This window comes from Phocoena phocoena, chromosome 3 (genome assembly GCF_963924675.1).
Source record: "Phocoena phocoena chromosome 3, mPhoPho1.1, whole genome shotgun sequence".
NCBI classification, from domain to species: Eukaryota; Metazoa; Chordata; class Mammalia; order Artiodactyla; family Phocoenidae; genus Phocoena; species Phocoena phocoena.
This window is the reverse complement of record NC_089221.1, coordinates 1699522-1726960: the sequence shown is the minus strand read 5'-3', so window position 1 is coordinate 1726960 and position 27439 is coordinate 1699522.

Genomic DNA, 27439 nt, shown 5'->3' with positions numbered 1-27439 from the left:
TGAGATCACACCCTGCCTTCACAAGTCTCCAGATAACAAGGTGTTCCCCACCCCACCCTTCCCTGCACCCCCTTCTGTGTCCCGTGTGGGCGCAGAGACTATCAGAGACCATTCGTGCCTTGTTGGTGCCCTAGCACCCAGTCAAAGTCTGGGATCACGCTCCTGCCTGGACACGCTTCTGCTTTAAATCCTCCTCTGGAACTGAGGACACCCCTGGGCCCAGCCCTCTGCGTCCAGTTCCCAGCCCCTGTCGCTTTCCACGTGGCAAGGTCCCGGCAGTGAGGAGCAGGTGGCAGAGCTCTCAGGGCACCGGGGTGACACCCAGTGTTTCCCTGACAGAGGGTGAGACGCCAGGACACCTGTTCACTGCCCGGGATGATGTGAGAACACTGGCTGGGGGGTAAGGCCTGGGCGGAGGGGGCTGACCCGGAAGGGGGCCAGGGGCCCGGTTCCTCTGCACATTTCCTGCCAATGCGTCCTTGGTAGCCATTTTAATAACTGCCTGCTATTGAAATCTGCCACTGTCCTCTGTTTACCAGAATCAGGGCCTCATGTCGATTGGGTCTCCCTTGCACACCTTCTCTGATGGTCAAGCATTCTCCCGAACACGCCAAGGGCTCCTTGGTGGGATTTTGCATCTGTATCCATGTCTAGCTGAGAATTAACGTTGACACTCACGGGAAGCCTGGCCCAGTCCCCGTAGGTCACAGGCCAACAGCACTTGCACCCGGTCTCTACTGCAGCTCTTGGGGACTTTACTCCTTTTGATAGACATTTTTAAAAAATTTATTACAAGAATATTTAATAAGTGTAAGCAACCTGCCGATGACTTTCATTAAAGAAACTTGTAAATGAACAAGCCTCTCTGGTTGGAAAATCATCCACGAGATGCTTCTTAGAGTTCAAGACACGTCATTAAAGGCACAAATCCTTATTCTTTTAAATTTCACCTTGTTGAGAGGAACAATCATTGCCTCTAAAGTACTTGAAAAGGACTGTGAGTGAAGAGGGGTGGAGATGAATGTGTCCATTTTAATGCATCCCACCGTTTCTGGCTGCAGAATTACTGATTTAATTTGTGAAATTGGATGAATTTAATGCAAGATAAATATTTATGGACAGACCCCTGAGATAGATGAGCTGTCTGTGAAAGAACAAAGGTAAAGGCCGTTGTTTTCAGAGAGAGCAGATCACTCGTGGACTGTGGCAGACAGGATGAGTTCTCTGTGTAGAAACCCCATGGTGGTCTGTCCGCGCCGTGGCCCCCCAGAGCCAGCCCCATCTGGATGGCAAGATGCCCTCAGGACTCAGCACAGGCCAAGCCCTGCTCTCCTTTCTCTGAAATGCAGTGTATCTCACACCCACGAGAGCGTACACTCATGTACACAAATGCACGTGCACACACGCGGAGATATCCCCTCATCTGTACAAGAGTGTAGATGACACCTGACAACGTCTAGTACAGTGTCTTAAAGGGAGTGGCCGAGAGGGCCCAGGTTGGAGGAGGGAGGCCTCACCCAGCGGCCCTGACAGTGGGGCTTGGGAGGCCCGGGTGGTCTGCGAGCAGTGGGGGGTGTTCTTTTGATGCTGTATATTTGCCACCCTGACCCTGGAATGTGAGGCATCCTTGTGCAGGATGAACACTCCCACCATTGAAAAGAAGCAGCTGCTTCAGAGACCTTCTGGATTTCCACGCATTCTTCCCAACACACCAACGGCTCCTTGGTGGAGTTTTGCCGCTGTGTCCATGTCTAGCTGAGAATTAGCCTTGACACTCATGAGAAGCCTGGCTCTGTCCCTTTAGGGCACAGGTCAATAGCACTTTGCACCTGGTCTTTATTGTAGCTCTTGGGGCCTTGTATTCCTTTGTACACACACTTTCTTTTGTTTTTGTTAAATCACAGAATGTGAACGCAACAGCAATGTCATGATCAGGTGTTAATTTATTCTATAGAACAATGTTTTAATCAATACTGTAAGCAAACGCCTCATTTTTCTGCACCGAGCTGGGAGAATGTTGTACAATGGAGGAAGATAGCCCCTCCAAACTCCTGGTGAAGGGACCAGGATGCTGTCTGGGGGTCAGAAAATCTGTACTTTGAACCTTGCATGACCCCCTGCCCAGCAAGCTGGTCCTTTTCTGCTCCCACCTGAGAGATGGGGAGCTCAGAGGCCACTAGGACAATAGCTCCCAGGCCTGTCAGAGCTCCTGGCAGGAGCCTCTGCTTCTGAGAACCACCCTGGACACTGCAGCAGTCAGCTTGACCTGCAATTGTGGAGGTAAGCACTGCCACTGTGGAGGTAAGCACTGCCCTCGGAACTTTTCACGTAAAAGGTAAACGGCAGGGGAGGGATATCGAACCCTGTTGCCGTGGGGTCCCTCTATCAGCCACTTGAGTGCTGTTGTTAGCCTAGACCTTATCAGGCCAATTGCAGAAGGACAGTCCCCATTATATCATAACTCTTCCTTCCGGCCCCATAATTTGGGGGATGGAGGCCCAGCAGGTTCTTCTGGGCGGGCTCAGAATGTGATGAAGGGTTTGGGCACCCATGTAAGTACCTACAGTCTGATTGCTGGTGTTCAAAAAGGCATGACAGACAGGCGGAATACAGCCTGCCTTGGAAAAAAGTGTTCTACAGCGATCATATGTCTTTTCATGGAGAGAGAAAAGTACTTTATGAATATAACTTCAAAAGGAAATTTTAAACCTGACTGGTGAAGGCATTTGCCAAAAGAAAGGATATTTGGAGAATGGTGCTGAGAAAATAATGCTGCTTGTGTTTCCAAGAGATCATATTATCCGTGAGTTCAGTTCAGAGTGGAGCCCTGGGAAAACAAATGCTGAAGGTGTTCATGTGTATGAGGACGTGTGTGTGGTTTTTGTGTGATGTGCATGTGTCTGCTTTGCATGTGATGTGCATGGTGTGCTGTGTGTGTCATGTGCATGTGTGTGTGCGTGATGCGTGTGTGTGTATTTCTTTTCAGCCAGTCATGAACTTCCCTGCTTTCACTGCTCTGGTTCAGAGTTTTGTCTAAAATAAGCAGGTGTGTGATCTCTAGAAGGGCCCTCAGGTTTGCCTGAGTGTCTGCATCTACCCAGTGAGGTGTGAGGTGAGCCACGTGACTTGGGTCTCCGCTGAAGGCATCCACAGCCTTGCGATCTCCATCACTAGAGAGGGGGATCTGCCCAGAGGGGACCCCACTGTGACCCATTCAGTGTAGCCCAGAGACAGACGAGTGACCTGCTTGCCAGCTGGGCCACACCTCAGAATTCCATCTGGATAATGCACATCTGTTTTACTTCTTATCTGAATTTCTTATCAGATTAAAAAGAAAGAGATTCTATTTGACTGGATCTCTTGTCAATACGGAGATGGCAAGTTGGCCTCTTGCTGTCCTCACCTGTGAGTGAGAAAGTGTCTATTTGTGGAAAGACACTTTTTGATTCTGGGAAAGAACTCAAGGCTTTCCTCTGGTGGGTGCCCATCCACCAGAGGGGTGTCCACAGGAACCCCCCAGCCTCTCTTCTGCCCTCTATTCTATGGCTTCATCCACCTGGTAAATACTGTTGAGTGTACCCAGAAAATAATGGAAACCTCGCACAGCAGGTCGGGTTGTAAGGGAAATTCCACATTAGTCAGTAGAAGCTGGACTGGATCCCATGAAAATCAAATACTCAGTTGACACAGTGATCTCGTTAGGGGGTAGATCGAGCTACTCGATGATCCCTCATGGGGATTCCTAAAGAGATTATTCAAAAATAGTTAGTGTATTTTCTTTCTTGGAAAATTGAGTTAATCAAGTAGTGATAATATGTTTATTAGAAATGAGTATCAGTTATTACAAATATTCAACAAGAGTTTATTGAGCACGGATCATATGCCAGCCTGTCTGGGTCCCAGGACACAGCTGTGATGATCATAGCCCCAGGCCTCATCATCCTTACCTCCCACACTTTATTTCCCATTTAGAATAATTGATCTCCGTAACTCCTTTATTACTAGCTCTTTATTGTGTTCCTATGGTTATTATATTTTAACTAACAAAAAACAATAAGATGTAACCATACTCATTTGGAGTTGCTGCCGGATTGATGGTTTCTAGAGCCAATCTGTGTATTGGCAATAATTACAGAAATTTATCCTGCTCCTTAGCATATCCAGTGCTCTAAGAAAATCTCACTTAAATTTATAAAACTGTTAAGGAGTAAGATCTTTCTTGTTTTATCAACACATGGCATGTAGAATTTCTTTAAACAGCAATGCCATAGTCAGGATCAAATTATGATTCCATTTATATAAATCACTCCTCCAAATTCCACAGCAGAGACTATATCAGGGCCTGTGCCTTGTCTGATTGGCATCACAGTCTGGGTCTGTGCCACCATGGGAGAGCTTAGGAAATGGAAATACCTCGTTGGCACCAGATTTGCCAATGTCCGTGGCCTGGGCTGACCACACAACTTATCACTGAAGGCCTCTTGTGGCCTGGTCTCAGAAGCCCTGGGATGATCAACCATCTCTGGATGCTGGGGACAGAGTGGTTTCCTGGGATGCTGGTTTCAGTGCTAAACCTTGACGAGTCCAGGCAATTGGGACAGGCTGGTCACTCTACTCCCAGCACAGCCCACTGGTCAAGGAAGTCACTAAAGCAGCTCAGAGTCCAGAGGAAAGGGATCGGGAGGGAGGAGAAGCAAAGATGCTGTGCCCATCTTTCTTCCACCACACAAGGGACAAACCGGCCAAGTGGAAAAAACACTTCCTGGAGGAAGACTCGTTATCGCAAAGATAACGTTCTCCCCAAATCCCAGGGGTGCTGCCCCTGCATCCATCATTTTTCTATTTCTTTTAGAAAGATGGCTAATAGGAGCAAACTACAGGATTTCAGATGGAAGTATGTTGGGTATAACCTATTTTCTAGATTTTTCTCCAGACTTTTCATGAGCAGATGGTCCAGAGGAGGTTGTCCGGAGATGTGCCCCAGGAGCAAACAGTGGCGCCATAGCCTGTCCACTCAAAGGAAGATGACCTGCCACCTGTCACTGGGGGAAGCGGCCCCCAAAGTCTCCACCAGGCTTGATTTTGTTCGTTTATTTTAGCAGAGTGATTTTCAAAGGTCTTTCAAAGACAAGAAATGTACAGAAATAGGTAACTAAATAAAAGTGAGAATAACCTGGATTAAATAAATCAACTTCTAAAGTCCCTGGTGTGTTCCATTGGGAAGGGCAGTGAGTGCTTTAAAGGTGAACAAATCCACTTAGATTTTCCATCTACTTGCTGGTCATCTCCATCCTCAGTGGACTCATGTTGGTAGGAAGTGACTTGTCTTTCATCCACATCATAATGTAAATTTCACTTCTGGAAACATCCTTGCAATGGTAAGTGAGTAGGTCTCAGGTAACATGACAAATTTAGAGCAAAAGAACTTGGATGTCTTGGTTCTTACTTGTTGCAGGTTGGGTTTCCCAAATAATTGCCGGCTGAGACAGAGATTGGGGTTCTGGCTGTCCTTAGGGGGCGCCCTTGGGTTGGCAGCCTTGGAAGGTGGAGGAGAATGCAGGATTAAGCTGTCTCCATGGAGGTCGAGGCTGAGCCCTTGAACAGCTCTGAAGGGAGGTGCTTGGGGTGGTGACAGTTGCCACTGGAAGGAGCTGTGACTTGGGAAGGGCAGTTCTACGTCTGAGGGGATCCTTACAGACAGCTGACTGCTGAGGGCTGCCTGCTGGTCTCTTCCCAACAGCTGAGGAAATCATTTCTGCATCTGTCCACCCCTGAAGGGACATCTGGGTGACATCTCCAGTGTCACCCACACCAGACTCATTATATAAGGAAGGGAGCTCTGGGTTCATATAAAATCCTAAAGCACTTTACACTTTAAAACATGAGATTAATGACTCTCGGTGAAGCTTGAGTTACACAAAACCAACCCTCTTATAGTTCAGTCTATCTTCTAGCCGTTTTATTAGGGGTTCAATTTTGTTTTATTGAGTTTTATTGGGTAAGTTGTTGTTGGGAAGTAATTTCCATTATTAGAGAAGTTGTATGGAGTTCATATTTTCCTTCCTTGAGGGTCCATGTGATGCAATTGAACTCAGACCCATCCAGCTCCAGCGCCGTGTTCCGTGCATCACTGTGGCTGGGTGAGCTCCTCCAGCCTCACTCTCGACCCCCTTCCATCACTGAGCCCAAATCTGGAGCAGTGATGTTCTCCCAAGTGCATACTCTCCTCTCTGGGCATCCAAAGCTCTAATCAGCACTGTGAAAAGATCCCAGGCTGGGAAAGGAGCAGCCTGGATTCAAATCTGTTCCTCCCTCTGACCTTGGCAGACTGGAGACCTTCTTAGCCTCTGAAGTGTTGGTTTTCTCACCAAATAATCTGGAGTTGACACTACTTTCTGCATAGAGCAGTTTTTAATAACAAAGTAGATTACATCTATTAAATGTCTGCTTAGATGTAAGTACTGAACTAATGCAAGTTTTTGTTTACCCCATTCCTTTGAGATGCTACTGGATTTTCCCACCTCATTTGAAATAACCAACTGCCCTTGTATCATTTACTAAATAACTCTTTCCCCAAATAGTTGGATATGTTTTCTTAAAAATTATAAATACTGGGGCTTCCCTGGTGGCGCAGTGGTTGGGAGTCCGCCTGCCGATGCAGGGGACATGGGTTCGTACCCGGGTCCAGGAGGATCCCACGTGCCACGGAGCGACTGGGCCCGTGAGCCATGGCCGCTGGGCCTGTGCGTCCGGAGCCTGTGCTCCACAACGGGAGAGGCCACAGCAGTGAGAAGCCTGCGTACAGCACAAAAAAAAAAAAAAAAAAAAAAAAAAAATTATAAATACACGTACGAGAGGCAGATATCTACCCTGCTCTGATAACCTGCTTGCCCACATTGTGCCAGCACCACATCCCATCCATCAGCCCTTCTGGGCTCCATCGGGTTCTGAGACAAGTGGGGATCTAGATTTGGGGTTGGCCGATTCCACAGAGCCTTGACCTTGGACTCTGGTGTCCCGCACGCTCCCCTGTCCGCTCTGTGGACACCCAGATCTGCATGGCCCTGGCATTTGTAGCTTGGTTCCCCTCCGGGCCCAGGGGTGTTTCTGGAGGCACCCCTGGAAGATTCCTGACGCTCCCACAACGTGTCTCTCATATTCACAGATGTGGTCCACTCTCCCAGGATGGTCCCAACCTCTCCTTTCTCTGGACATTCTCCCCAAAATCTCCCTAAAATGTTGCCACTCCCATGGAGTTGCCCCCAGCCCAGCCCTTCAATGTGTGTCCTTTTTTTTTTTTTTTTTAAACATCTTTATTGGGGTATAATTGCTTTACAATGGTGTGTTAGTTTCTGCTTTATAACAAAGTGAATCAGCTATACATATACATATGTTCCCATATGTCTTCCCTCTTGCGTCTCCCTCCCTCCCACTCTCCCCATCCCACCCTTCCAGGCTGTCACAAAGCACCGAGCTAATATCCCTGTGCCTTCCTTTATCAGGCAAATCGGGGTAGTTAGTCGTCCTCCACCAGGCAGGGTCCCTGCTGTTTCACTCGGGCAGCTCCCCTACACCTGCCTTGGCCCCCATCCCACCTCCTCTCGGGCAGCACCCCCGAGGCGCCCCTGCCTGTTCAGGACACCCTTCAGGATCCTTCCTGGGATGCTGGAAGCCAAGGTCTCTCCCTACACTCAATTCCATCCCGTGATGCTTCTCCCCCTAAAATCCTGAGTGGCTCTGCTGCCTTTGCCAACCCCCCGGCTTCTCTCCCCTCTCACGGTGAGCTTCTCAACGTGATGGACGATAAAACTGCTTCTTCATCAGCTTCTCCTTGATCTGTGACTCGGCGTCCCCTCCCTCCATTACCCTCGTTCTCTCCTCCCAAGGGCCCTCTGCAGCCTCGGGTCCACCGTCCTGTCCACAGTCTGCTTTGTGCGTCGGTCCTGAGCGGTGGTTATGGTGCTAACCTACCCCTGGAGCAGACCTCTCCCCTCCCTCCTAGACTGGCTCCTGCTTCTGGCTCCTTCACCCTGGCTAATAGCACTCACCTGCTGCCGGCCCTTCCCCTTCCCAGTTCACTTAAATCTGCCATTGCTCCTCATGGGATTCTCGGCCTCACCTCTGCTTGTACCCCAACTCTGAATTATGTAAATGATCCTCTCACCCTCAGAGAATACCTTGAGACGATTATTCTTAGTTCCGTGTCTCCAGGCCCACCCTCGCTCCTGACTCCCAGCCCTTTATTCGCAATACGCCTTGAGCATTTCTATTCGGCTGCCTGAGCTTAACCTCGACGTATCATACACTGAACATATTTCCCCACCCATTTGTCTTCTCTGGGACCAGAATTCCTATTCCCTTTACCAGGAATAGCTCCCAGGGTGTGAACACGTGGCCTTAACTTCTAACCCCATCCTTTTCCTTCTTCTGATTTAACTCCCACCCCCACCCCCACCAACAGAGTACAGATTTCTAGAAACAAGAGATTATACTCCTTTTCCATTTGAAATGTATGTCAAGGGTTTTACACAAAGAAGCACCTCACATGTTTCAAGACATCTGTTGAATTAACCCAGTCACCTAAATTTGTGTCTTCTTCCAACTTCCATGGCCCCTGGACTAACACAGGAAATGTAGTGAAATGACCCCCTGTTGCTCTCCCCTCTAGCCTGGTCTCTTCCTACCTCACGGTGTCTGCGTGTTGTGTGTGCACTCACGTGTGTGTGAACTTTCCCATAAGTACTTTGTGTTTCTTTATGTCTATATAATTAATTTTCATCCATCACCCAGCCTATTGTTAACTGATTAGAACGTTCCTCTTAATAAATGCCCTTCGGCAGTCTGCCATCTGTCTGTGTGGGGTGGTACCTGTTCCCTCATTAAGGACACTGATTCAACTGTTGGACAATAAGAACCTAGGACAGGGTCTGAGGACATCGCTAGGTGTCCTCTTCCAGGCTGGTGTGGATCCACTGGACCCATCGTTGATGCTGTCAGATGATGCGCTGAAATTCATATCCTATAGGAAAAACAGGTGCCTTTTGCTGAAAGCTGATTAGGTGTGGACACTTCCAGATATTATGTTATTGAATTCTTACAGTTGATGGAGTGGCTGTTACTGTCCACTGCATATGGAGAAGGACCTCAAGGTTGGTCTCTGTGGCTCCATGGGCCACCCATCCCCCTTTGTCAAGCTCCTCTGCTGGAGTCATTCTCACCAATCAAATGTGCTTGTTCACAGTTTCCTAAAACCTCCACACTTGTCCACCCCCTATTTTTTTTTTTACTGAAGCATAGTTGATTTACAATGTTGTGTTAGTTTCAGGGGTACAGCAAAGTGAATCAGTTATACATATATAGTTTTATATATAAATACTGTGTATATGTTAATCCCAAACTCCTAATTTATCCCTCCACCCTCCATTCCTCTTTGGTATCTATAAGTTGATTTTCTATGTCTGTGGGTCTATTTCTGTCGTGTAAATAAGTTCACTTGTATGGACAGACAAAAGAATAAAGAAGATATGGTACATATGCAATATTACTCAGCCATAAAAAGGAATGAAATAATGCCATTTGCAGCAACACGTATGGACCTAGAGATTGTCATTCTAAATGAAGCAAGTCAGACAGAGAAAGATAAATATCAAATGATATGGCTTATATGTGGAATCTTAAAAATAAAAAAACAACATAACCTCTTTTTTTTTTTTTTTAACATCTTTATTGGAGTATAATTGCTTTACGGTGGTGTGTTAGTTTCTGCTTTGTAACAAAGTGAATCAGCTATACATATACATATGTTCCCATATCTCTTCCCTCTTGCATCTCCCTCCCTCCCACCCTCCCTATCCCACCCCTCTAGGTGGTAACAAAGCACCCAGCTGATCTCCCTGTGCTATGTAGCTGCTTCCCACTAGCTATCTATTTTACGTTTGGTAGTGTATATATGTCCATGCCACTCTCTGACTTTGTCTCAGCTTACCCTTCCCCCTCCCCATATCCTCAAGTCCATTCTCTAGTAGGTCTGTGTCTTTATTCCTATCTTACCCCTAGGTTCTTCATGACATTTTTTTTCTTAAATTCCATATATATGTGTTAGCATACGGTATTTGTCTTTCTCTTTCTGACTTACTTCACTCTGTATGACAGACTCTAGGTCCATCCACCTCATTACAAATAGCTCAATTTCATTACTTTTTATGGCTGAGTAATATTCCATTGTATATATGTGCCATATCTTCTTTATCCATTCATCTGATGATGGACACTTAGGTTGTTTCCATCTCCTGGCTATTGTAAATAGAGCTGCAATGAACATTTTGATACATGACTCTTTTTGAATTATGGTTTTCTCAGGGTATATGCCCAGTAGTGGGATTGCTGGGTCATATGGTAGTTCTATTTTTAGTTTTTTAAGGAACCTCCATAATGTTCTCCATAGTGGCTGTACCAATTCCCATTCCCACCAGCAGTGCAAGAGTGTTCCCTTTTCTCCACACCCTCTCCAGCATTTATTGTTTCTAGATTTTTTGATGATGGCCATTCTGACTGGTGTGAGATGATATCTCATTGTAGTTTTGATTTGCATTTCTCTAGTGATTAATGATGTTGAGCATTCTTTCATGTGTTTGTTGGCAGTCTGTATATCTTCTTTGGAGAAATGTCTGTTTAGATCTTCTGCCCATTTTTGGATTGGGTTGTTTGTTTTTTTGTTATTGAGCTGCATGAGCTGCTTGTAAATTTTGGAGATTAATCCTTTGTCAGTTGCTTCATTTGCAAATATTTTCTCCCATTCTGAGGGTTGTCTTTTCTTCTTGTTTGTGGTTTCCCTTGCTGTGCAAAAGCTTTGAAGTTTCATTAGGTCCCATTTGTTTAGTTTTGTTTTTATTTCCATTTCTTTAGGAGGTGGCCAAAAAGGATCTTGCTGTGATTTATGTCATAGAGTGCTCTGCCTATGTTTTCCTCTAAGAGTTTGATAGTTTCTGGCCTTACATTTAGGTCTTTAATCCATTTTGAGCTTATTTTTGTGTGTGGTGTTATGGAGTGATCTAATCTCATACTTTTACATGTATCTGTCCAGTTTTCCCAGCAACACTTATTTTATTTTATTTTATTTATTTATTTTTTTTGCGGTATGCAGGCCTCTCACTGTTGTGGCCTCTCCCGGTGCAGAGCACAGGCTCTGGGCACGCAGGCTCAGCAGCCATGGCTCACAGGCCCAGCTGCTCCGCGACATGTGGGATCTTCCAGGACCAGGGCAAGAACCCATGTCCCCTGCATCGGCAGGCACACTCTCAACCACTGTGCCACCAGAGAACCCCCTCAGCAACACTTATTGAAGAGGTTGTCCTTTCTCCACTGTACATTCCTGCTTCCTTTATCAAAGATAAGGTGACCATAAGTGCGTGTGTTTACCTCTGGGCTTTCTATCCTGTTCCATTGATCTATACTTCTGTTTTTGTGCCAGAACCATACTGTCTTGATTACTGTAGCTTTGTAGTAAAGTCTGAAGTCAGGGAGCCTGATTCCTCCAGCTCTGTTTTTTGTTCTCAGGATTGCTTTGGCTATTCGGAGTCTTTTGTGTTTCCATACAAATTGTGAATTTTTTTGATCTAGTTCTGTGAAAAATGCCATTGGTAGTTTGATAGGGATTGCATTGAATCTGTAGATTGCTTTGGGTAGTAGAGTCATTTTCACAATGTTGACTCTTCCACTCCAAGAACATGGTATACCTCTCCATCTATTTGTATCATCTTTAATTTCTTTCACCAGTGTCTTATAATTTTCTGCATACAGGTCTTTTGTCATTTAGGTAGGTTTATTCCTAGATATTTTATTATTTTTGTTGCAATGGTAAATGGGAGTGTTTTCTTGATTTCACTTTCAGATTTTTTTTTTTTTTTTTTTTTTTTGCGGTACGCTGGCCTCTCACTGCTGTGGCCTCTCCCATTGCGGAGCACAGGCTCCGGATGCACAGGCTCAGCGGCCATGGCTCACGGGCCTAGCTGCTCCGCGGCATGTGGGATCTTCCCAGACCAGGGCACGAACCCGTGTCCCCTGCATCGGCAGGCAGACTCTCAACCACTGCGCCACCAGGGAAGCCCCACTTTCAGATTTTTCATCATTAGTGTATAGGAATGCCAGAGAGTTCTGTGCATTAATTTTGTATCCTGCTACTTTACCAAATCCATTGATTAGCTCTAGTAGTTTTCTGGTAGTGTCTTTAGGATTCTCTCTGTATAGTATCATGTCATTTGCAAACAGTGACAGCTTTACTTCTTCTTTTCTGATTTGGATTCCTTTTATTTCCTTTTCTTCTCTGATTGCTGTGGTTAAAACTTCCAAAACTATGTTTAATAAGAGTGGTGAGAGTGGACAACCTTGTCTTGTTCCTGATCTTAGTGGAAATGCTTTCAGTTTTTCACCATTGAGGACGATGTTGACTGTGGGTTTGTCATATATGGCCTTTATTATGTTGAGGAAAGTTCCCTCTATGTCTATTTTCTGCAGAGTTTTTATCATAAATGGGTGTTGAATTTTGTCGAAAGCTTTCTCTGCATCTATTGAGATGATCATACAGTTTTTCTCCTTCAATTTGTTAATATGGTTTATCACATTGATTGATTTGCGTATATTGAAAAATCCTTGCATTCCTGGAATAAACCCCACTTGATCATGATGTATGATCCTTTTAATGTGCTGTTGGATTCTGTTTGCTAGTATTTTGTTGAGGATTTTTGAATCTATGTTCATCAGTGATATTGGCCTGCAGTTTTCTTTCCTTGTGGCATCCTTCTCTGGTTTTGGTATCAGGGTGATGGTGGCCTCGTAGAATGAGTTTGGGAGTGTTCCTCCCTCTGCTATATTTTGGAAGAGGTTGAGAAGGATAGGTGTTAGCTGTTTTCTAAATGTTTGATAGAATTGGCCTGTGAAGCCATCTGGTTCCGGGCATTTGTTTGTTGGAAGATTTTTAATCACAGTCTCAATTTCAGTGCTTGTGATTGGTCTGTTCATATTTTCTATTTCTTCCTGATTCAGTCTTGGCAGGTTGTGCATTTCTAAGAATTTGTCCATTTCTTCCAGATTGTCCATTTTATTGGCATAGAGTTGCTTGTAGTAATCTCTCATGATCTTTTGTATTTCTGCAGTGTCAGTTGTTACTTCTCCTTTTTCATGTCTAATTCTATTGATTTGAGTCTTCTCTCTTTTTTTTCTTGATGAGTCTGGCTAATGGTTTATCAATTTTGTTTATCTTCTCAGAGAACCAGCTTTTAGTTTTATTGATCTTTGCTATCGTTTCCTTCATTTCTTTTTCATTTATTTCTGATATGATCTTTATGATTTCTTTCCTTCTGCTAGCTTTGGGGTGTTTTTGTTCTTCTTTCTCTAATTGCTTTAGGTGCAAGGTTAGGTTGTTTATTCGAGACGTTTCTTGTTTCTTAAGGTAAGATTGTACTGCTATAAACTTCCCTTTTAGAACTGCTTTTGCTGCATCCTATAGGTTTTGAGTCATCAAGGGATTGATCCAAGAAGAAGATATAACAATTTAAAATATTTATGCACCCAACATAGCAGCACCTCAATACATAAGGCAAATACTAACAGCCATAAAAGGGGAAATCGACAGTAACACAATCATAGTAGGGAACTTTAACACCCCACTTTCACCAATTGACAGATCATCCAAAATGAAAATAAATAAGGAAACACAAGCTTTAAATGATACATTAAACAAGATGGACTTAATTGATATTTATAGGACATTCCATACAAAAACAACAGAATACACATTTTTCTCAAGTGCTCATGGAACATTCTCCAGGATAGATCATATCCTGGGTCACAAATCAAGCCTTGGTAAATTTAAGAAAATTGAAATTGTATCAAGTATCATTTCCGACAACAATGCTATGAGACTAGATATCAATTACAGGAAAACATCTGTAAAAAATACAAACACATGGAGGCTAAACAATACACTACTTAATAACGAAGTGATCACTGAAGAAATCAAAGAGGAAATCAAAATATACCTAGGAACAAATGACAATAGAGACACGACGACCCTCTTTGTTTTTGTTTAATCCATTCAGCCTGCCTGGAACACCCCCTCCCGCCCCTCTGCCCGACCAGACTGCACGCATTGACTCTCTCCCTCCAGACATCGACCCCTCCCAGCCTTGCTGTGTGACTTCAAGTAAAATCCACGTCTGAACAGTCTCTTCTCTAAGGTCTGTAAAAGAGAGGTGTTAAGGTTGTATTCTAAGGTTGTTATGAGATGAAATGGAATAATGTATAGAAAGGATTTACATCATGCTAAAGCATTTATATCATGCTAAACATTTACAGTGCTGAAGTTAGCATTTAGGCCTTTCCCTACCTTTCTCCAAAGTGGTATGACTACTGCCTATAAGGGTCATTGCTGATAAATCATCCATTTACTTGTAGCATTGCTTTCCTATTAATATGAATTCTCATGAAAGCATTTTATTTCTATGTCTATTTGTTTTCAAGTGCTTACTGCCTTACTAGATTAGAAGCTCCCTGGAAGCAAGAAGAAGTAAAAATATTTTATGTTCCCTGAGAGCACAGTGCTTTCATGGAGTTTCTCCAGAATTCCAGCCTTTATATACATAATGATACCAGTTTATAACATTACAGATGCTAACTACAATAAATGTATAATATAAATTCTGTAACATTTTAAAAATTATGGAAAAGTGTAGATAATAAAATACAAATTACTTATAATTCTATAACTGAGTACTTCTGATCAAGAAAGATATATATAATTTTATATATTTTATATAATATATATTATATATTTATACATCTGTATTATAATTACACCTAAGAGTATATTTATAAAATATGTAAAATTATATATCTATAATTGTTAAAATTTGACAGAAAAAACTGTTACTTTTATAATTATATGAGAGAATACATCTTATTAAATGGCACAGAAATGCATGAAATTCACTGATTTGATCTTTTAATTTCTTGTGTGTCAATTCTGTGTGTCAGAGCCCAGCTGTGTGATATGAGTGACTCTATCTACTAACAGATGAAAAGATGGAGACACAGGAGAGTAAAATGAAATGCCCCAGACATAGATTTTGATAAATAAATGTTGATTTGCGACAACACACACTGACAATGCCAAAAAGAAAAGAAAACACAGCGGCTTCTCTGCAGTCTGATACCGTGGCTCCCGTATCTGTCAGTGCTGTCGAGGTGTCCGGCAACACCCGATAGCTGGCCCGGCCCTGATCGGGAGAGAGATGGGTCATTAATCTTGGCTAGGGCTGGCTCTGCTGACACCGGGCCCTTCCCAGAGCACTTTGCCCGGTGGACACAGAGAGCCTCCTGATACCCAAAGAGAGGGTCCAGCAAGTAGATAATTTAAACCTTTAAAAGCAAACCTAAGGTTACCAAAGGGGAAACTTGGTGGGGAGGGGTAAATTAGGAGCTTGGGATTAACATGTACACACTACCATATATGAAACAGATAAAACCAACAAGAACCTACTGTACAGCACAGGGAGCTCTAGTCAATATTCTGTAATAACTTATATGGGAAAAGAATCTGTAAAAGAATGGGTACATGTATAGATATAACTGAACTACTTTGCTGTACCCCTGAAACTAACACATTCTGTACTACCATAAGATTTTTTAAAATCCCTAAAAAATTCTAAAACAAACGTATTTATTCATTTCCGCAAGGGAACAGGGTGAACGTTGTTTTTGAAGCCTTCATTCCTGAGCCCCAGGCTTCGCTACGACGAAGTTGAAGAGCTGCCCTGTGTCCTGACAAGGAGAGGAGGACGGGGGAGGAGATCAAGTCCACAGGAGCAGCTGGTGGGGTTCCTCTGAGAAAGCCCAGGCTTGGACCTACGGATGGGAAAGGAGGATGAGTGGGGGGAGGGCAGAGCGAGGGGGCCAAGGCCCGCAGGGGAACAGGACGCTTGTCCATCCCCAGGCGGCCGGAGCTGACCACGGCTGTCCGCATCAACCCTGGGAAAGAGGACCAATCCGTAAATCAGCAGCCTGTTTCAAGAATGACGTCTATGGGCTTCCCTGGTGGGGCAGTGGTTGAGAGTCTGCCTGCCGTTGCAGGGGACACGGGTTCGTGCCCCGGTCCGGGAGGATCCCGTGAGCCATGGCCGCTGAGCCTGTGCGTCCGGAGCCTGTGCTCCGCAATGGAAGAGGCCACAACAGCTAGAGGCCCGTGTACTGAAAAAAAAAAAAAAAATGACGTCAAACAGATGACCATTGATGAACAACAGAGCTTATTGCCTCAGCCATCAGTAGCTGACAAAACCCATCAGCAAAGAGCACAGACGACAAGTAACTTCTCTCGAGAAACATCCGCATGCCTTTAGGGGTTTTGCTTCAGTCATAAGTTGGGAGGTTTATTTTTAACCTTATATATTTCATGAATGAATCTTAATAGAAAGGGAACAAAATGTGTTGTCCTTGCCTTTGTTACCCTTCAACCCATAAACTTTTGGAAGATGGAAGGCAGCCAGGCTCACGGAGATTGCACAAAGTATGAATCAAGTTGGAAATTTTTTCTGCTTCAACCAACAAGCACAAATGCACACGGGCATTATTCTTTACGCTCGGCTCTGTTCAAATGCAGGCATGGCCTCTTGTTCTAAATTTAGCTCCCTGGTCTCAGGGTAAGTTATCTGGGTTTTCCAAAAGTTGCCCAGTGTTAGTTCTGGTAAAAATGAGGTACTGATACCCACATTCTTGGGCTCCACTGTGAGGGCGCCCAGGGGGAAGAGTGGGAGGGGGCCCAGCTGGGCTAGACCTGGGACAGCCGGACCCCAAGTAGCGGCAAGGAGTCTGTTAGGAGGTGTGGCGTCATCAGTTCTAAATGCCCGCTGAGGGACTTCCTTGGCGGTCCAGTGATGAAGACTCCGAGCTTCCACTGCAGGGGTCGCAGGTTCGATCCCTGGTCCTGGTAGGGGAACTAATATCCCATATGCTTTGCAGTGCGGCCAAAATATAAAGCCTGCTGTTGCACCGAGGATGGCTTTCTTTTTCTATAAGTTAGAGCAGACTGAAGGGTGGCCAGGTAATAATAATGTTACACTCCCTGACTTGCATTCTAGAATGTTCTCTGGAATGCGAGAGAAAAAGCTGCGAGTGTAGCTGCTGGCTGTCCCCGGCCAGAGCAGGGGCTGCTTCCCCAGCTGCTGTGCTGTGCTGGTCTACCCACGGCTCCCATCCTGCTGCTGTCTGCAAAACCCTTGGCCACGAAGACGCGGGTGAGCAAGCCTGTGCTGGGCATGCAGCTGCCCGTGGCCAAAGCCTCCCCACCAGGACAGTGGGGGAAACGAGGCCCGTGTGTGGTGTCCCCGGAGCCATGTCTCTGTTCTGATCTCTGTTCTCACTGAGAATGAAGCTTTGCAAAGCAGCTCTGGACTTGCCCCGCTGACCAGAGGACAGGAGCTTCATAGGAACTCCTGGGCATTCATATTTTTAAAAAATAATTGCCAATTTTAATTGGCAAAAATGTTATTCCATTCCTTGCGTGTGTACATATCAGATTCTTTGTGAGACTGAACGTATTTTCACACTTAAATATTCATGTATTTGCCTGTTTGTGAATTTCCATCTATTTCCTCCTCTGACTTTCCAGTTGAAGTGTTCATGGTTTGCATACGGATACCAGCCCTGCATCTCTCGACCTCCCCAGGGTCATCCGCCCCGCCGTCCCCGTAACCCCGGTGGCAGCTGTGGTGCCAACTGTGAGCCGGCCACGGAAGCCCTGGGATGTGCACTGCCCGCACCACCTCCCTAGCTTGGAAGACCCATGGCCACGCTCTGGGGCCTGGAACCCACCACACAGGTCCCCGGGCAGGTGTCAGCAAGGCTAGGTCTCAGGCACGGGGGTTAGTTCTCGCCTTTATGACATTGACGAGCCTTTATGTACTTGACTTCAAACAGAGTGTCGCTCTAGCCTGCATTGACTCCAGTGTGGCCTTAGCCCTGTGCACGGCTCTCTTCAAAGCCGTGGGGTCCGGGGTGGGCATTTCTTCATTTGCAGAGACAAGAGCAGGGGCACCAAGGGGCAGGGTGCCCCGGGCCAGCCTCCTTTCTCTCTGCTGACCGGTGGCTCGTGCCTCCTGACCTGTGACACCCTCCAATTGTTATCTAATCAATCCAGCCGAAATTAAAAAGATGTGTTTGTGTTTGCCTGAACACTCACTCCGATGTTCGTGGTGGTGACCTTTCCGTATTGGATTCCACTGCTGAGAGTACGCGGCCTGCCAGATTGCTGGGCTAATAAATAATGAAGCACCTTGTGAGGAAGAAGCCAGCTGCGTGCAGGGCTGGGCGGGGGGTCCTGCACCCACCCACCCCCGACTCCTCCCAGGGTCCCAGCTCTGAACCAAATGGCCAGCCTCTAAGGGCTGCTCCCGATCAACCACGCTGCTTTCGTTTGTTAGTTTTACTTTCAGTGTATTTGCTTGATTTGCAAGGGGATTGATTTTTAACGCTTTTTTGTTGTAGCAAAATGTGCAGAACATAAAACTGACCAATTGAACCACTTCTAAGTGTACAGTTCAGTGGTATTATATTCACAGTGTGAAACCATCATCACTATTTCCAGAACTTTTTCACGTCCTGAACAACAACTTCGGACCCATTAAGTAATAACACCCCATCCCTTCCCTCCCCAATTCTGGAAAGTTCTGCTGCGCTTCTATCTCCATGAACTGCCTATTCTAGATGTTTCATGTAAGTGGAATCATGCCACATTTGTCCTTTTGTGTCTGGCTTCTTTCACTTAGCATAACGTTTCCAAGGTTCATCCATGTCTTAGCATGAATCAATACTTCGTAAACAGGAGGTCAGTTTTTAGTATTTTCATTTCTTCGGCCACATACAAATAAGTTAGGAATTATCAAAGGAAAGATGGAATACATTTTAATATCAAACCAAAGCTCCCATAGAAAATGTACTTCTCTGAAAAGGAAGAGTCTCAGCTGCTTTGGAGTTCACAAAATTAAAAGGTTACTTGAAAGAAATTCCTGAAAACTAAGAGTGGGTTCACTCTAATGAATATTTCAAAGGCTAAAGAATTGACAATCTAGCTTTGGTATAGAACATAGATCAGGAAAATATCATGCGTGTATAATCATTATCATCATTTTTTGTGTTTTTTCAGTGCAGTGATTTCCATGCTAGAGCCATAGCTGTACAAAACTGGTTAACTTTATAAACGTGAGCCAACATTTAATTGAAGGCTGTAAGAAAATGTAAAATAAATTGTGATAATAATGAGGATGGAAAGTAGCCAATTTTTAAAATATATGTAATTTGGTATTTATTTTTAACTTTGAACTCAAGAATATACAGAAAAAAGTTAAAAGTAACCATGTGAGATTTCTCCTGTTGACCAGATACTCTATGTTTCTGACGTTTGGTTTTCTGAGTGTCTGTGTCCAAAGCAGCTGGGGCACCTGCAGCAGCGTCACATTCTAGCCCAATCTCTGACGTCCCAGAGGCTCTGAGAAAGACGTGGGGATGCAGAGCAACAGGGACATAGGCCAGACTGTCCTGCCCTGTCCCTCCTTTGGGCTGTAGGGTCATAAACACAGGACCTGGTGCTTGGCAGTTGAGGTATGAATAGTGAACACATTAAGAAGGAGAGTGACCAAGAGAGGACCGTCTCACGGAGCATTCTGGAATGTGTTCACCTTCCTATCAAAGCACCCAGAAGACACCCTGCAGCACAAGGGACACTTGGGCACAGTGACTCAAGGGCAGGTATCTCATGTGTCCCCTGAGACTGGTCACCTTCTGGGCCACATCCATCGACTCCTAGAGGCTGAATTTTGTGATCCTTAAGACTCTTTCAGTTTTAGAGCTCTAGTTTATCTCTATTTGAGGTACTTAAAGGACAATGATGGTGGTGGTGGTGGTGATGGTCATATTGATGATGACAGTAAAGGTGTGGCAATGATGGTGATGGTGGTAATGATGGTGATGGTGATGGTTACTATGGTGATATGATGGTGATGGTGGTTATAATGATTGTGATGATTATGATGGTAATAAGGATGTTGATAATGATAATGGTGTTGGTGGTGATGGTAATACAAAAAACTTCAATTCCTTGAATTCCTACTACACGCTGGGCATAACAGGAGTTCTCTGCATTCCTTACCTCAAAGTAGAAAAGTATAACTCTGTCCCTCTGCATGAGGACAGGTCAGCAAGAAGAAGCAGCTAGCTTGTTCAAGGTCACCCAGCTCAGAAGTGGCAGAACGAGTGGACAGGTCTTGTTTGCTGCCTCTGAAGCCTTTAATTTACAGTATTTGATGCTGGTTGCTAGAGAGACCTGACTGTGAGCTTCTTTTTTTTTAACAATGACAACTAGTGTAAAAGGCACAGGTTTTGCAAACTTGAACTCTATGTTTGGGCTATTATGTAATGGGATTTCCCCCCTTTGCATGTAATTCTTTGGTTCTACAGTCTACTCTTTCCAGGTGCTGTTTAAACATGGGGGAAGCAGCCGCAAGGCACAGGGATATTAGCTCGGTGCTTTGTGACAGCCTGGAGGGGTGGGATGGGGAGAGTGGGAGGGAGGGAGACGCAAGAGGGAAGACATATGGGAACATATGTATATGTGTAGCTGATTCACTTTGTTATAAAGCAGAAACTAACACACCATTGTAAAGCAATTATACCCCAATAAAGTTGTTTAAAAAAAAAAAAAAACATGGATTACTTCCTACTGCCTTAGTCACCTCCCCTAACTTTCTTCTCTTATGTGCCTCCGTGCAATGTGCACCTGTCTTTCTTCCTCTGTGTTCTCACAGAGGGCTGGGAGCTGTCGAATTCAAGGGGAGAGACAGAGTTGCAGGGGGAAGTATAAATATTGTAGGTTATTAATATAGTTTGAAATAAAGGAAATTGTTCTTTCCTCATCTCACATTATTTTAAAGGTATGGATACACAGACTTCTCTATTTTAAAGCAATGCCTTTTGTATTTTTAGAAAATAATTGGAAAAATGGAATGTAAAGAAGCTTTGAAAAGGAGTTTAATGTTCATGTAAAGCTGATCCTTTGCTTTCATGCTTAATCAGAAACTCCGTTAAAGCAAATGAAATTTTAAAGGATTTTCAACATTTTGATTACATTATGAGAATGCCAATAGCTTAAGACTTTTTTTTTACTTGAATGTTACATGACACCCTATCACCACCTTACATATTCACATCATTTGTATGTAACAGAAAGAGGAAGATTATTATGTTGTTGTGAGACACTGAAATATTTCTATTATTACAGCAGAATATTTCATTCAAAATCACACAAAAATGAAGCTCTTTAATTATAATGTTAAATACTTTTTGAGGTGGAATAATGCTTTATTTTTGTTAAAAACCTGACAAATATATTTTTCTATGCATTTACTATATATATTAAATTGACTTTTTTCACTCTATGCCACTGACTTTTATGATAGCCTTAGATGACTTAAATAACCCAAGATGAATGTCTGAATTTCAATGGCTTAGCTGATTAGGTATAAGAAGTAAGTGCAAAAAACAAACATTGAAAAATACAGCTCGAGTTGATCCTGTGAGGAAGCAAACATAAAGGACCTGGAGAGTAGCATTGACATATATACACGACCATGTGTAAAAGAGATAGCTAGTGGGAAGCTGCTATATAGCACAGGGAGATCAGCTTGGTGTTTTGTGATGACCTACAAGGGTGGGGTGGGGAGGGTGAGAGGGAGGGAGGCTGAAGAGGGAGGGGATATAGGGATATATGTATACTTATAGCTGATTCACTTTGTTATACAGCAGAAACTAACACAACATTGTAAAGCAATTATACTCCAATAAAGATTTAAAAGAATAAATAAATAAATAAGAACCTGGAGTGTAACAGGTGTTTTCAAAATATGAAAAGTGAAGATTATTGGAAAACTGCTATCTACTGTGCATGGCTGGCTGAACTGCCAAATCTCCTCGGTCATTGTAGTCAGTAAATTGGGATAATGAGCTAGGAGATAGAAGAGTAGCTATATTTGTACCACATTTTACAGGTTAAACTACTTTTTAAGTTCTAAGCTCCCTGAACCAGGAGCCTTCTCTTATATTTCCCTACAGAGCTTAAGAAAGTCATGGACATGTAATAGATAATCCATAAATGATTTCTGATTTTTAATTTGTCTCAAATGATATTTAGAAGTTTATATGTCATATGGTTATGGCGCTCTCCCTAATCTTGTGCACACTACCACTCTGTGGTACATGATTTGTAGATACAAGACATTACAAGCCTTTCTCTTTCTCTCTTCTGATTTGGTAAGTGGGTCTACAAATAAATGTATGGGTTTTGTACCTTTTACCTGAAATTCTTTGAAATGGCTTATAAACATTAATACTTTTTTTCCCCCCCAACATTCAGAACATTTCCATCATAAAAGAGTATTGAACGAGAACAATGTTTTGACAAATTGAAAGTGTTCATATTTGTTTAGGAATTTGTCAGAAAAATCTTAATTTGCAGATTAGAATCCCCTGAGTTTCTACTGGGGACAAGGAGTGGTGGAGAATATTCTTTTGACTAAGATCAAACTCTGTTTTAAAATAAAATACTAAATTTAACAAAGAATATCACATGGTAATATTATGGTGAAGTATCTTGGTTATTTTTTCACTTACTCCAGGACAATCTATTTATTTCTGGGTATCTCACTTAGCCAATTTTGAATGGGCATTTTTAGACCTTTGGTGTTAGATGAAAGTGTAATTATTCCCATGAAATAGTGAGGGGACTGGTTTGTCTGTAATATTAAGGCAGATTTTTGAAGGGGAAGTATTGATAGATAAGGCTGAAAATTATGTTAGAAAGACCTCCACCTTCAGCACAGAGGAGTGAACACTTACCTAATAAGTCTTGCAATAAATCACAACTTAAACTATGAATAAAATATGGAAACAATATTCTGGACCTCTGGACATTGAACAATGTCTAGGATATAATCCAAACTAACTTGACGTAAAAAGATCCAGAAAAATGTGGCCCAACCTTGAGGGAAAAGGCAAACAACAGATGCCAAACCCAGATGCTGAGATGTTGAGTTTATCAGACAAAGACTTTAAAGTGACTATTATAAGTATGCTCAGTAAAATAAAAGAAAGTATGTTTGTAATGAATGAAAAGATAGGGCACTTGATATAAATATTTTTTAAAATGGAAATTTTACAACCAAAACACCTGAAATAAAAAGAAATCATGGGATAGGCTTAATCTCAAATGGAAACAACAGATGAAAAATTCAATGACTTTGAAAATAGATCAAGAAAGATCATCTGACATAACTAAGAGGAAAACAGGTGATTGGAATTTCAGTAGAAGAAGAAGGAGAGAATGGGACAGAAAATAAATATTTGGAAATTAACTTAAAATTAAATTGCAGTGACTTGAATGTCTTATGAAGGATCTCAGACCCTGAAGTGAAAGGCCTTCAAAGACTTTTGGACTCTGGAGAAAATTTAGAATAAAGGTAAGCACAGACTAAGCTGGGGACATGGCAGAGATGTGGATGCCAGGTGGAAGCTGCTGGAGTTTTCCACATGAGAATGATAAAGGTAGGAGCCAGACATTGGTGCTGGGAATAGGGATGAGGATGCTATTTGAGAGACACTTTTGGAACTGAATGGACAGAACAAGCTTCTGTTAAAGGAAAGTAATTAGTTAACATTGCCTTTGAAGTTTCCAGCTTGGGTGGCTGGATAATGTTGAAATAGTGCATTTTCTGGGACCTGGGCAAGGCAGCTCATCTTGCTCCCCTACCTAATTTATCAATCATAGCTCTATATGATTATGTTTTATGTTTCTACAACATACTTGTGTGTGCAAAAGATGAAGATTGACTGTCACCATGGATGTTTCAGATAAGGTGTTGGATACTAGTGTCCATAGCCTTGGGTCAGACTCATACATTTCTCCGTATATTTCTCTGTCGTCACTCAAGCATACTGGCTCCCACAACCCCTAATGGAGCCAAGCCAGAGGGTCTACTGCAGTGGGACAGGAAGGGAGTGGACCATGAGCTGCCTATGACGGGACTTCATATGGTCACCTTTTCAGGCAAATGTGCCATCGCATGGTCAGCCCACCCAGGCCAGGAGGCAGATGGTACGGATGCCTCCCCAGAGGCATCAGAAGAAATGCAGTGAGGCATCCAGGGGCCAGAGGATGAATGGTCCTCCCTCGGGCACAGACCAGTCTGAGCAGTATGGGGTCCACCCTGGGTGTAGGAGTTGGAGAGGGAGGTCAGTGGTGGTGCCTCGGAGGCTGGGGTCTAGCTGTGTCAGAGAGACCTGGGTACAGCTGAAGGGGGCAGTCCCCAGTGCTCAAAGCAGGGAGAACAAAGGTTCAATCAAGCCCAGTCTGGGGAGGAGAGGCTTGGCTTTCCAGGGGGCATAGGGTCAAGGAGCAGGGGCTCTGAAAGGCTGGAGGGGTGCATGGTCTGTGCGTGGACAGCCCTCCAGCAGGAAAGCCAAATGGATGTAAGGTTCTCTATGGCTTTGACATCCAGGATTTAAATGCCACTGATGTCTTGGATGGTTTGATGCAGGAAACCATCCAAGATGGTTTTGGATGTAGGCAACCTCTTGGGGCCCCAGGACATTCCAGGCCCAAACCATGTGCTTTGTTTACCCATTGCTTTTGTTTTGTTTTGATCAGCGCTGTGTCCCCTGCTGCAGTTAACATTTTGGAGTGAATAGAGCGCTGGGCATGCTTACCTGGCCACTTCCAAGAGTGAAGGCCCTGCCCCTGCAACTTCCTGAGGGAGTGGGGGGCTTGCAGATCCCTGGGCAACCTGTGGCCATGCCCCTTAGTGAGCGCTGGCAGGACGGACCAGGGAAGGCCCAGCTCCCTGAGGGCGGGGGGCGGGGGGCAGGTGTAGGCCCAGCATGGGCCCCTCTGCTGTGTGTGTATACCTGTTATCCTGCGTGATCACTGAGACCCCATAGCCCCTTGCTTCCCTTCCTGCCTGAGGACCCTTTCTGTCTTCACGGCAGTGGTGGAGGGGGGTTCTGTCTGTGTGCTCCAAGTCTCCTCACCTAGAAGAGAAAGGCTGGACTTAACTCTCCCCTGAGGAGAGTGAATCCTTGAACTTCAGGTTAGAGCCAGTCCAGGTCGGGGCGAGACCTTCCAGGTTCCCTTTCCCTCTTAAGCTTGGCAGCAGCGGCAGCATCCCCCATGAGGCCTTTCCTTCATCCTGGATCCTGAGGGACTGTGATGAGAACTGCCCCCCCACCCCCACTTCTGTCGCCTAAGGAAACCTGGCTGTTATGAAAGCTGCTGAGCTTCCCGGCTTCTTTGTTACTAAGCATGACTCAGCTCAACTCTCTGACTGATGCAGGTGGTTGTGGTCAACTATGATCCTCCATGCAGGAAGCATGCTCTCCCCATGGAATTATGTAAGTGTGGGCTCTGAAATAGCAGTAACACTCATAGCCATGACACCAGAGAGCCCTGGAGGGCCTATCAGGTGCCTTTATATGCAGTGTCTCATTGAACCCCCAGGAAGAGGCCTTGATTATCATTGCTCTATTTTTATGATAGAGGAAGAGGAGGTTCAGGGAGGTTGGGGAGTCTACAGACCCAGCAGCTCCAGGGCTCCTGTCTCTGGATCCCTGTGCTACCCCATGGAGGGGTTTTCACCCCATGTTTCACTTGCAGTGGTGTTTGAGGATGACTCAGTCCTTACAGAGATCAACATATTTTCTGCAGCCCTGGGTGCTTGTGTTTAATAGAGGGTGTTTTTCAAAATCAAGTTTCCTGAGGCAGCACAGCTTCCACGTGCATAGTCAGCGAGGCTCTGCTCCTCCAGTCCCATCAGCAGAAGAGGTGACAGAGCCCAAACTCCTATCCGCCATGGCCATGGGGCCAGCCCTGGGCTGGACTCGGGGACAGAAACACCAAGGGGCAGAGAAGACCAGCCCGATAAAGGTGAGGGTCTGTGAAAAGGCAGGACTTAAGTATCTGGTGGAGAGTGCATGACAGCAGAGGAGGCAAAACATCGTGTGTGAGGGACATTCCCGCTGGGCTCATAAGGAGTGGTCTGGACCTAGAAAACCCCTCAACGTGTGGGACGCAGGACAGAGGGCAGGGTGGCACACCCCACCCCCCAGAAATGCTTCCCAATGGGGTGAGTCAAAGCCTCACCAAATGCTGGTCCAAACCTCCCTATTTAAATGTTATATTTATTTATTTAACCTATCTAATTAGCTAAATTTATTTAAATATATATTTATGTATGTGTGTGTAAACACATAACAATGTGTGCATATGTGTATATATATATACATATATATGTATAAATATACAAATTTATACATAATGGATTATATAAATGCATAAATATATATATGAAAGCATGTATACATATATACAGGTGTGTATGCCAATACATATACCCACACTTTTTTTTTGCCGTGCAACTCCACATTCTACATAAGACCTTGATTTTGCAAACTGCTGAAGTTATTCTGGGGACCGCAGTTACCACGGCCCAGGTAGGGCTATTCCAAGCCTGTGAGCCTGTGCCTCACACAGTGCAATAGGGGATGCTCCAGCTGTGAGATGCATGGAACCTTCTGAGGAAGATTGCACTGGGACTCATTTCCTGCCCCTGGGATGGGGCCAGATTAGAATTCTCCCAAACTGCTTTGTTTGACGAGCTCCCAGGAACCAGCCACCCACACCTGTCAAACCAATCATCAGAAGCAAAGGCCCTGGCTTGTCCTGGTGACACTGGGTCGTGAGGTCGCATTCCTTCAATCCCACGTTCTGGTCGTCCCTGTATGTGTCGTTTCCCTTGGAAACCACGCAGGTGTAGTCACTGTGATGGAAACAGCTGGAAAATTCAACACATTCATGTTTTCACAGTTATCATTCTAGTTACACATGAACACATGCACGTGCAGGTACTGTCTACCTGTGCATGTTCTGATCATTTGAATTTGAAGTTTGATTCTGTTTGACACGAATTCATTCTATCCACTTCGGGAAAATATATAAACGAATGAGGCAGACACTCTACACAGCCGGGGTGTTGAGTACGGGGGTCTGGGAAGCCAGTGGGAACAGTGATGACGCGTGGCTGGACTCAGAACCTAAGGACCAAAACGTCTGAGCCGAGTGCGCCCTTGCCAGCCCGACGCCCAGACACCGACGCCCAGACAGTGGCACCCACTGGGACTCAGGCTCTGTCAACAAGCTGAATTGTTCGTGTTTGGATTTAATTTGTACCTAAGATGCATTTTATTAGAAATATTTTAACCTTCCGTGGCAGATCCATCAAATGAAATTTAATTGGCAAAAAAACACTTATGATCGGCTATTCCCAATTGTTATTTTGCATCATAAGAACTC